This window comes from Ovis aries, chromosome 3 (genome assembly GCF_016772045.2).
Source record: "Ovis aries strain OAR_USU_Benz2616 breed Rambouillet chromosome 3, ARS-UI_Ramb_v3.0, whole genome shotgun sequence".
In the NCBI taxonomy this organism is placed as follows: Eukaryota; Metazoa; Chordata; class Mammalia; order Artiodactyla; family Bovidae; genus Ovis; species Ovis aries.
The window spans coordinates 17,419,096-17,429,428 of record NC_056056.1 but is presented as its reverse complement, the minus strand read 5'-3'; the positions used below and the strand labels follow the sequence as shown (position 1 = coordinate 17,429,428).

General features: G+C 41.3%; 1 pseudogene; it reads left to right on the top strand.

Annotated features, from left to right (window-relative positions):
• The first annotated feature begins 8,759 nt into the window (after positions 1-8,759).
• LOC101123621 (nucleolar RNA helicase 2-like) lies at positions 8,760-10,106 on the top strand (annotated as a pseudogene).
• The last annotated feature ends 227 nt before the right edge of the window (positions 10,107-10,333 follow it).

Sequence of the window (10,333 nt, the reverse complement as noted above, 5' to 3'; positions counted from 1 at the left end):
AATGTATGTTCCCTACAACGGGAAAAATTTATAAATTACTCCTGAGGGACAGAAAAACACAAGTATGCTAAATGGAAACAAACTCCTGTTTTTGAAGGAGAAGGCTCATCACTATACAGATATTAACATTTCCAAGGAAAATTGTGTATGTAGTATAAACCCTGTGTTGTTTTTGTTTGTTTGTTTGTTTGTTTTGAAGGGGTGTGATTCTATTGAAAAGGGACTAGTTTCCATGGCTCTGCAATGTAGCTGGGTCCTTTGCTTCTGGTTTCTCACAAGCTTGCAAAGAAAATGCTGATAGGGGTTGCAGACTGCCTCTTCAGAAGGTTCGGCTGGTGATCAGATTCCAAGCTCACTCATGCGGTTACTGAGATATTTGGTTGCTTCAGGGATGTTGAATGGATGGCCTCAATTCCTTGATGGCCACCCTCACTTCCTTGCCTCTCCTAAGAGAATCTCAGAGCACAGTGGCTTTCTTGAGATCAAACCCGAGAGAAGAAGCAAAGAGAGCATTTGAACAGGTTGAAGTCATATTATTTTATAGCCTAAAAATAGAAGGAGGGCTTCCCACGTAGCTCAGTGATAAAGAACCCGCCTGCCAAAGCAGGAGATGCAGGAAACATGGGTTCGGACCCTGGGTTGGGATGATCCCCTGGAGAAGGAAATGGCAACTAACTCCAGTATTCTTGCCTGGAAAATCCCATGGACAGAGGAGACTGGCAGGCTACTGTTCATGGGGTAGCAAAGAGTCTTATATGACTGAACACGAATGCCTAATAGAAGTGCTGTTCTATAACTTTTGTCTAGTTTATTTCTGGCAATAAATGACTAGTCTAAACTCAAGAATTAAGAAATGCACAGGGGTGTGAATACCAAGAGATAGGGCTCCCCAGAAGTGATATTGGAAGGCTGCCTAACAAAGCTCAGTGTCATCTCTCTAACTGCTCCCTGCTGTTTTAATTCCCTGCATAACATTGATCACTATCAGATGTGTCCCTTGTTTGTTTACTTGTTTGTTGTCTGCGTCCACCCTTTGGAATAATGTGTCCATGAGTGCAGAAACTGTGCCGGTTATCATAGTGGGTGATCAATAATGGTTGTTTAATAAGGGAATGGATCAATGTGTGACTTGAACATACCTGAGAAGTTGGCTGAGGTTCCTGGGGAACTAAGCAGGCTGTTCTGCCTGAGAGGGGGGTTGCTGAAACCAGCAAACATTTTGGAGGAAGCAGTAGCAGTCAACCAGAATGTCTCTGATTTATTTTACAGCAGATGTTCTTTCTGCTCTCTGACCTCTGTCCTGGGGACAGCAATTTAGAAAATGAAGGGGTGGCAGCACATGATTATGCCACATACACTTATTTAATTGAAGTGATCTCATTTGTAATAGAGACTGCAAACCGGGCATGAGTCCTGAGCGGCAGCTGCTGTTCTCCGTGGGCTCTTCACCTGGGCTCAGAGCTACATGAATCCTTCTCTGTTCATCTCACTTCTGCTTTCTTGGCCTTTCCCCTCTTCATTTTTCCTCCTGTGCCTTCAAGACTACTTATCTTCCTCCTTCAGCAGTTAAATTTTAATTATCCCTTGCTTCATGACCTCATGGGGCTTCTCTGTTGGCTTAAATGGTAAAGAATCTGCCTGCAATGCAGGAGACTCGGATTCAATCCCTGGGTCAGGAAGATCCCATGGAGAAGGAAATGGCAACCCAGTCCAGTATTCTTGCCTGGAGAATTCATGGACAGAGGAGCCTGGTGGGCTACAGTCCATGGGATCCCAAAGAGTTGGACACGACTGAGCTACTAACTGTCACCTTTGTCATGACCTTATAGTCTTCCATTTGTTGTCGGTGTTTAGTCGATGGGCCATGTCCTGCTCTTTTGTGACCCCATGGACTGTAGCCCTCCAGGGTCCTCTGTCCGTGGGATTTCCCAGGCAAGAATACCGGACTGGGTTGCCATTTCCTCCTCCAGGGGATTTTCCTGATCAAAGGATAGAACCCACGTCTTCTGCCTCTCTTGCATTGGCAGGAGGATTCTTCCCCTTTGAGCCACTGGAGAAACCCCTTCCATCTGATCAACTTGCATAAGTTCTGTTCATGGCTTAGATTTCAGCCATCCTGCAAAAGATGACATAGAAGGGAAGTCTGAGCCCATCCTCAGACTCTATCTCTCCCACTGCTCACTTACATCCTTTATCCCCAGAAGGTCGTGAAACTTGCACTGAGTATCTATGCCCTGCAGTGTGCTCTCTTCAACCTGGACATGCAATAAACAAACTGTTAAAGATAATGTTCTCCATTCTTTCCACAGTTTCCATTTTCTGGGCCATGTGCTACCCTCCTGTTATTTCTTATCCCTTTCCCCAAAGCATCCTTGGACTATAGACTCATCCAGAAAAAATAAGAACCATTAACTTCTGTAGTGATTGTGAATTTTAATCACAAACGCAGATGTTCAGATAATAAAATTTTCTTTTAATGTAGTCGAAGATGTTCAAGCACATCGTTTTTAGAGTCAAGGAGCTTTGTAATGTTTCTAACAGAAACAGCAGACTCTATCCACCTCTCTCACTTGTATTCCCACCTTATAGAGGGGGCCAATTTCAACCTGGCTAGCTGATTTTTCCTGGGATAACCCACATGTTTCTATAGGGCATCCATATGCATCTATGCCTTGCTTTTTCCTTTTTAGGCATTATCTACTGACTTCCTAAAATTTAAGATGAGAAATCAGCTCTCTGACAATCCCCACTCTTAATGCAGACATGTGCCCTCACACCAACACCCTCACAACCCCCTTCCCTCAATAGTGATGATTTCTGTGCATCATGATGCTAGATTTCCTTTTTGTAATTTTTCTTTTTTGTTTTAATGTTGTATCCCTTTGTCCAATTAGAAATCTAAGTAGTCATAGCATTCTACATATTCCTAACTGAAAGGTAAACTCCTCTCTCTATATATATACATATGAATATTAATTGGAAGCACTGGTGATAAAGCTGAAGCTCCAATACTTTGACCACCTGATGGGAAGAGCTGACTCTTTGAAAAACCCTGATGCTGGGAAAGATTGAAGGCAGCAGGAGAAGGGGACAACAGAGGATGAGATGGTTGGGTGGTGTCACCGACTCAATGGACATGCGTTCAAACAAACTCTGGAAGATTGTGAAGGACAGGGAAGCCTGGCATGCTGCAGTCCATGGGGTCACAAAGAGTAGAAATGACTTAGCATCTGAACAACAACAATATGAAAACATTCATTAGGAATCTTTTAATCATCCCCCTATACTGAGCTAGATCTGTGCATAGCTGTTCCTGTGGCCTTTCCTTTTATGATCATCCTGGGAATTTGCCTACTTCCTTTTTATTTCTTTTGGTTTAAATATTTTTTTACTTGGAACCCATCTCTTCCTTTTCCGCGATTAAGTCCTCATTTATTGAAATTCATCCTCCAACAAAGAGTACATGAGAAGCAAAATTTTGATAACATATTTATCTGATGGTGTTATTCTACGCTTTTGTTTAAATGGTGATTTAGGTACAATGGCAACCCACTCCAGTACTCTTGCCTGGAGAATCCCATGGAGGAAGGAGCCTGGTAGGCTACTAGCCCATGGGGTCGCAAAGAGTCGGACATGACTGGGGACTTCACGTTCACTTCACTTTAGGTACAAATAGGATTTCAGGTCAAACATAATTTTTCCCATGAGGATTTTGAAGATGTTACTCATTTTATTCTATCTTCTTCTGTTGCTGTAGAAAGACTCTGCTTTAGTCACCTCTTGCTGAGAAGGAAACTGCCCCAGATCTTAGGGTTCCTAATCAGGATTGATCATTTGTCATGATTCTTCAGGTTGGCTGGTGCTGCTTTTGCTGGATTCACAAGAGGTTCCTTATAGGATAACATTCATCTAGAGCATAGCTTGGGACTGGCTTTCTCTGCTTAGTGTTCCATCCTTAAGAAGGCTGGTCTGGGCTGGGCTTCCTCACATGGCGGCAGCAGCTTTCCAGAAAGGCAAGACCCCAACACATTAGTAGCTTATTAAGCTTATGTCTGAAATGTATCTTCTGATACCCAATGGCCAGAGCAATTTACATAGCCAAAGCCGGAAACTTTGAGAGTTGATTATACAAGGGAGTAGGGTACTGGGCGGGGGGTGGGGGTGTGTTGGTTCACCAGGTACCATTTGTGCAACAGTTTACAGTCCAGCTCCAAAGATTCACACCCCTATATATGCAAAACACTCTCAGGCCCTAAAAAGACCCCCACCCTGACTCATCAAGTCACATCACTGAGTTTGAAATTCATGATCTCATGGTCTATATCAGACCTAGATATGGTGCAGGTTCTGTGGATGCTTCTCTTTTTGATCTGGAGATTTGCAAATTAAAAAGACATGCAATTTCCCCTTCACACACACACAATGGTAAGAGAGGGACATGGTAACTGCAATGGGCACTGAATAGTAAGGGTAGAGGCAGGAGCACCAAGGCCACTGGTCCATAGCAATTCTGAAATCCAGCTGATTACCTATCAGGGCAGCAGGTTAAGCCCAGTTATGATTAAGCCCAATTCTGTCCCTCACAACAAACTGTGGAAAATTCTTCAAGAGATGGGAATACCAGACCACCTGACCTGCCTCTTGAGAAATCTGTATACAGGTCAAGAAGCAACATTAGAACTGGATATGGAACAACAGACTGGTTCCAAATTGGGAAAGGAGTATGTCAAGGTTATATATTGTCACCCTGCTTACTTAACTTATATGCAGAGTGCATCATGTGAAATGCCAGGCTGGATGAAGCACAAGCTGGAATCAAGATTGCCTCGAGAAATATCAATAACCTCAGATATGCAGATGACACCACCTGTATGCCCTTATGACAGAAAGCAAAAAAGAACTAAAGAGCCTCTTGATAAAAGTGAAAGAAGAGAGTGAAAAAGCTGGCTTAAAACTCAACATTCAAAAAACAAAGATCGTGGTATCCAGTCCCATCATTTCATGGAAAATTGATGGGGAAACAATGGAAACAGTGACAGACTTTATTTTCTTGAGCTTCAAAGTCACTGCAGATGCTGAGTGCCACCTTGAAATTAAAAAACACTTGCTCCTTGGAAGAAAAGCTATGAACAACCTTGACAGCATATTAAAAAGCAAAGACATTACTTTGCTGACAGAGGTCTTATAGTCAAAGCTATGGTTTTTCCAGTAGTCATGTATGGATGTGAGAGGTGGACTATAAAGAAAGCTGAGCACTGAAGAATTGATGCTTTTGGACTGTGGTGTTGGAGAAGACTCTTGAGAGTCCCTTGGACTGCAAGGAGATTCAACCAGTCCATCCTAAAGGAAATCGGTACAGAATACTCATTGGAAGGACTGATGCTGAAGCTGAAGCTCCAATACTTTGGCCACCTGCTGCCAATAGCTGACTCATTGGAAAAGACCCTGATGCTGGGAAAGATTGAAGGTGGGAGGAGAAGGAAGTGACAGAAGATGAGGTGGTTGCATGGCATCACGACATAATGGACATGAGTTTGAGTAAGCTCCGGGAGTTGGTGATGGACAGGGCGGCCTAGCGTGCTGCAGTCCATGAGGTGGCAAAGAGTCAGACATGACTGAGCGACTGAACTGAACTGAACTGTCCCTCAAAAGTAGTTCTCCAATTCATGATTTTCCATGGTTTGGGGTTTTGCCCTCTCAGGATGCTTCCCTGTGAAACACTTTCTTTCCCATAAGAAATAGCCCATGTTCTCATCAGACCAGTTTTCTCAGACTCCTTCTTGACTGTAGAAAATTGAGAGGTCCAGAGATATCTTTTTTAATGATTTATGCCCCTTTAGTCCATTCTTGTGCAATACCTTTAAACTTTTCGTGGTCCTTCTACAAATCTGGTTGTTATTCACTCCATGTCCCAGAAGTCATGACTATAATTCTTTTCAAGAGAACTCTCTCAACTTTTGTCCAAGTATATAATTGCAGTGAAATAACACTTTTGAGATTTTTAGAAGTGCTTCTTCCTAGTTGAGAGAATCTATTAGTCTGAGGTCTAAACAAAGGGTCTTATGACTGAATCTTTGATTTATTCTTTACCCTGAAGCCACTTTTCATTTGAGAGTCTTGTGCCTGCTGGAGAGCCTGGAAATATTAAACAGTTTTATTTTTTGACCTCGTAAGTCTGGATTGGAAATTCTGTTCGCATATTGAATAGTTCTCTCTTTAGCTAAATTCTGTCTTTCCATATCTTATCATATGTAACTAACAGAAGCCAATTGGCACTTGCAATATTCTGCCTAGAAATGTTATCTGCATGGGCAGGTTAATTTGGTGCATTATTTTTTCTCAGGTAAATGCAAACAGTTGTTTTAACACTTGTTTCATTACTACAAAACATGGAGCACCATCTTTTAAGCCTCTGGTATCAGTTTTATCCTTGCACTTCCTGCCTTCATCAATAAGCTCCTCATTATCCTTCCAGCCTCCCCCTTTGCCCCATGAAAAACCCAACAACTCATGCTTTAGGTCTTTTTTACAGCAGTGCTCTATTTCCAAACCACTTTTCTGTTTTAGTTTTCTATATATGAAAACAAAGTCCTGTAAAATGGGATGGATATGCAAAGCACTCTACAAATTTGAAGAATAACTTTTATTATTATTTAAGAAGACATTCTGAGGATATAGAAACAGGTCTTCTCTGTGAAATTGGGAGAAAGAACATGAATACCAACCTATTAACATTGTTCACTGATTTTTTTTTTCCTTGAAATGTGGTATCAGAGACTTTCAATGTCTGCATCCCCTCCAAAGGTATAGTGCAAGAGAACTGAGGAAACAGGAATTTTTGTTTGTCATTGTTGTTGTTCAGTAGTGTCTCACTCTTTTGCAACCCCATGGACTGCAGAACCCCAGGCTTCCCTGTCCTTCACTATCTCCCGGAGTTTGCTCAAACTGATGTCCATTGAGTGGATGATTCCATTCAACCATCTCACCCTCTGTTTCCCTCTTCTCCTCCTGCCCTCAATTTTCCCCAGAATCAAAGTCTTTTCTAATGAGTTGGCTCTTCACATCAGGTGGCCAAAGTCTTGGAGCTTCAGCTTCAGCATCAGTCCTTCCAGTGAATATCAAGGTTATTTTTCTTTAGAATTGACTGGCTTGATCTTCTTGCTGTCCACGGAACGCTCAAGACTCTTCTCCAGCATCACAGTTGTGAAGCCTCAAGCTGTGTATTTAATTAGAGAGTTGACTGAAAATACATTTAACTCAGCTGGTAAAGAATCCGCTTGCAATGCAGGAGACCTGGGATTGATCCCTGGGTTGGGAAGATTCTGCTGGAGAAGGGAAAAGCTATCCACTCCAGTATTCTGGCCTAGAGAATTCCATGGGATGTGTAGTCCATGGGGTTGCAAAGAGTTGGACACAACTAGCGACTTCCACTTTCACTTTAGGCAAATTTAGGAAAGATAGATTGGTCTACATTTGCTCCTATGAATGGGTTTCAGTAACTAATATCAAGCAGGGATTTAGAAGAGCTGGTTCCCAGTGGCATCTCTAACAACAGCTGGATGACCTGGGACAGCTACCTCCTTGCTCTGTGTTCTCATTTGTGATGTGGCAAAGTTCAGCCACCTGCTCTCCATCATCTCGCCTCATCTTAACAGTCAATCACAGAATAAGTTGAGCCTTGAAACAAATCTCTGTTTCGAGTCTGGACTTAACATCAGAACAAGTCAGTGTTACTATTTGGGAAAACTCCAGAGACAATTTTCATAAAATATCTTGAGTTATTTTAGTGCAGTACCATAATAGTCCTAAGTTTTTCTTTATTAGTAAATTTGTTCACACAGTATACTGATGGGTAAATCTCTTTCTAAAAATATGTTGATCACCCTCAGAGATTAATGTGATTTGGGTGATTAATCTAGTTTCTATTTTAATTGCGTGAAAGAGTTAAGTGTTCCGGCTGAATTGGGAATAAACTCTCCACTTAATAAACACAAGGGCAGTGTGCACAAGACAATCTGTATGTCTGGATCTGAATCTATTTTATCATTTTGTCTTATCCTCAGAGGAGTTTTCTTATTCTCAGGCTAGGAAACTTGCACAAAACATGGTCTCTGTGGATTAATTGAACATCTCTCCAAAGACAGGAAAGTCAAGAGAATCCTTTCTGCTGCAAAATGAAATCAGCTCTCTAAATTGACAGTGCAGTTTCTTTCCAAGGCACTTAATTATTTACCAGATTATTGTAGTTTATAAGAAGATTCAAATTCAGGAACTGAAAGACTCCACCTCTGAGACCTTACTAAGCTTAACATTAGTTTAAATATAACAGCTAATGTCTCTTTTGGGCTATACTGCTTGAAAAATGTATAATTTGATCAAATAAATTAGTTCCACTGAGCTTTATCTTTACAGTCTGCTGAAGGGTAAAAAATAATGCATATGAATATACTTTGTGAACTGCAAATTGCTATTAATATTTGAGAGCTTATTTTCATTCAGAGCGCTATTGCAGTTTGTTTCTTTTTACTGAAGACTTTTTAAATGAATAATGAAAAAATGTGAATTAAGCAAGTTTTATTATTCCATATATATCAATTAAGATATTTTGAAAAACTGATAGGTAATAATATTATGTGTTTAATTTATTCCAAAGTGGGCACATCATTGTATCTTTTTAAGAAATATGCTACATAGTAAATGCTTTACAATTTAAGGGATAATTCCCCAAAATTTGACTTTAAATTCATGTATAAGTGTTAATGAAACCTACATATGAACAAGTGGGCCTGATTTGGTAAAAAGACACAGAAAATGGCAATAATTGTAGAGCTGCTGGCTATCAAGTGTCACTGGATTCAGAGGGCAGCAGTTACAGAGAACGTGATCCAAGTGTACAGTGGTTATCAGGGGAGCACTATCATATTTTGTGAAATGAAGAAAGAAGCCCAGGAGTTGTCACAAAATGCGGTCATAAGGCAGGATGCCCAGTCATTACACGGAGAAATTCCACAGAAGCAAAGGGAAATCATCCTGAAAGGGTTTAGAAATGGTAATTCTGGAGTTTTCTTTGCAACTAATGTTGCTGTACATAGTTTAGACATCCCCGAGGCTGGTTGTTCAAAGTCCTCCACCAAAGTACATGGAGTCCTACATTTGTCATTCTGGGTGAGCAGGTGGAGCTGGGAGGACCAGGGTTTGCATTTACTTTTATCAGAACAAGGAAGAATACTAGTGACCCCAAGGGGAGCAAAAACCGGGAATTAAATTTAAGCAAATAGGTGTTCCTTCTGCAGCAGAGATAATAAAATCTTCTAGGGAAGATGTCATAAGGTTCTTGGACTCGGTGCCTCCCACTGTGATTGGTCACTTCAAGCAGTCAGCCAAGAAGCTGATTGAAGAGAAGGGAGCCTAGAAGCCCTGGCAGCCGCCCTGGCCCACACTTCCAGTGCCACGTTGGGAGACCAGCACTCCTTGAGCTTCTGGGATGCAGGTTTTGTGACTACGATCTTGCAGTGCTCCATGGAAATGTCAAACATTAATTATGCTTAGAAAGAAGTTAGAGAGCAACTGGGTGAGGATATTGATTCCAAAGTGAAGGGAATGGTCTTTCTCAAAGGAAAGCAGAGTGTTTGCTTTGATATTCCTACTGGATCAGTAAGTATAGGAAAAGCGGCATGATTTAAGGCATTGGCAGATTTCTGCGGCCACGGAGCAACCAGAGCTAGAAGGACCACGCGAGCGATATTGCAACTTCCAAGGACAGCCAGAAGGCAACTGAGGCTTCAGGGGACAGCGTGAGGGCAACTGAGGTAACAGGGCACAGCGGGAAAGAAATAGGATCTTCAGAGGACAGCAATCAGGAGGCAGCAACAAAAGTAACAGAGTCCAAAACAAAGGCCAGAAAGCAGAGTTTTAATAAAGCATTCAGACAGTATTTTGAAGTAGAGGATTTATTTGGGGAAAACAGAACCATGTTCAGCAACATGGAACTGAACATTGTTATTCATACAAAGTTAAAAGCACATTACATTTCCTTCCTGACCATTTACTTTCCCAATCCCCACCTCTTTGAGAGAAATAAGCTTCATCTAAATTATTTCATCTGATTGATGATTGTCATTTATAACTGTATTGTTACTTCTGTTTCAGGTATTCCTTTGGAAAAGGTGTATGAACTCATTACATATTCTAATGTATTATCTATAGATTATAAGATAAAGTCAAGCATGAATCTGCTGATACTTTTTAGCTGGCCTGTTTTTATACTTAGGAATGTCTCCTAATAGTAGGCTTCCCTGGTGTCTCAGATGGTAAAGAATCTGCCTGCAATACA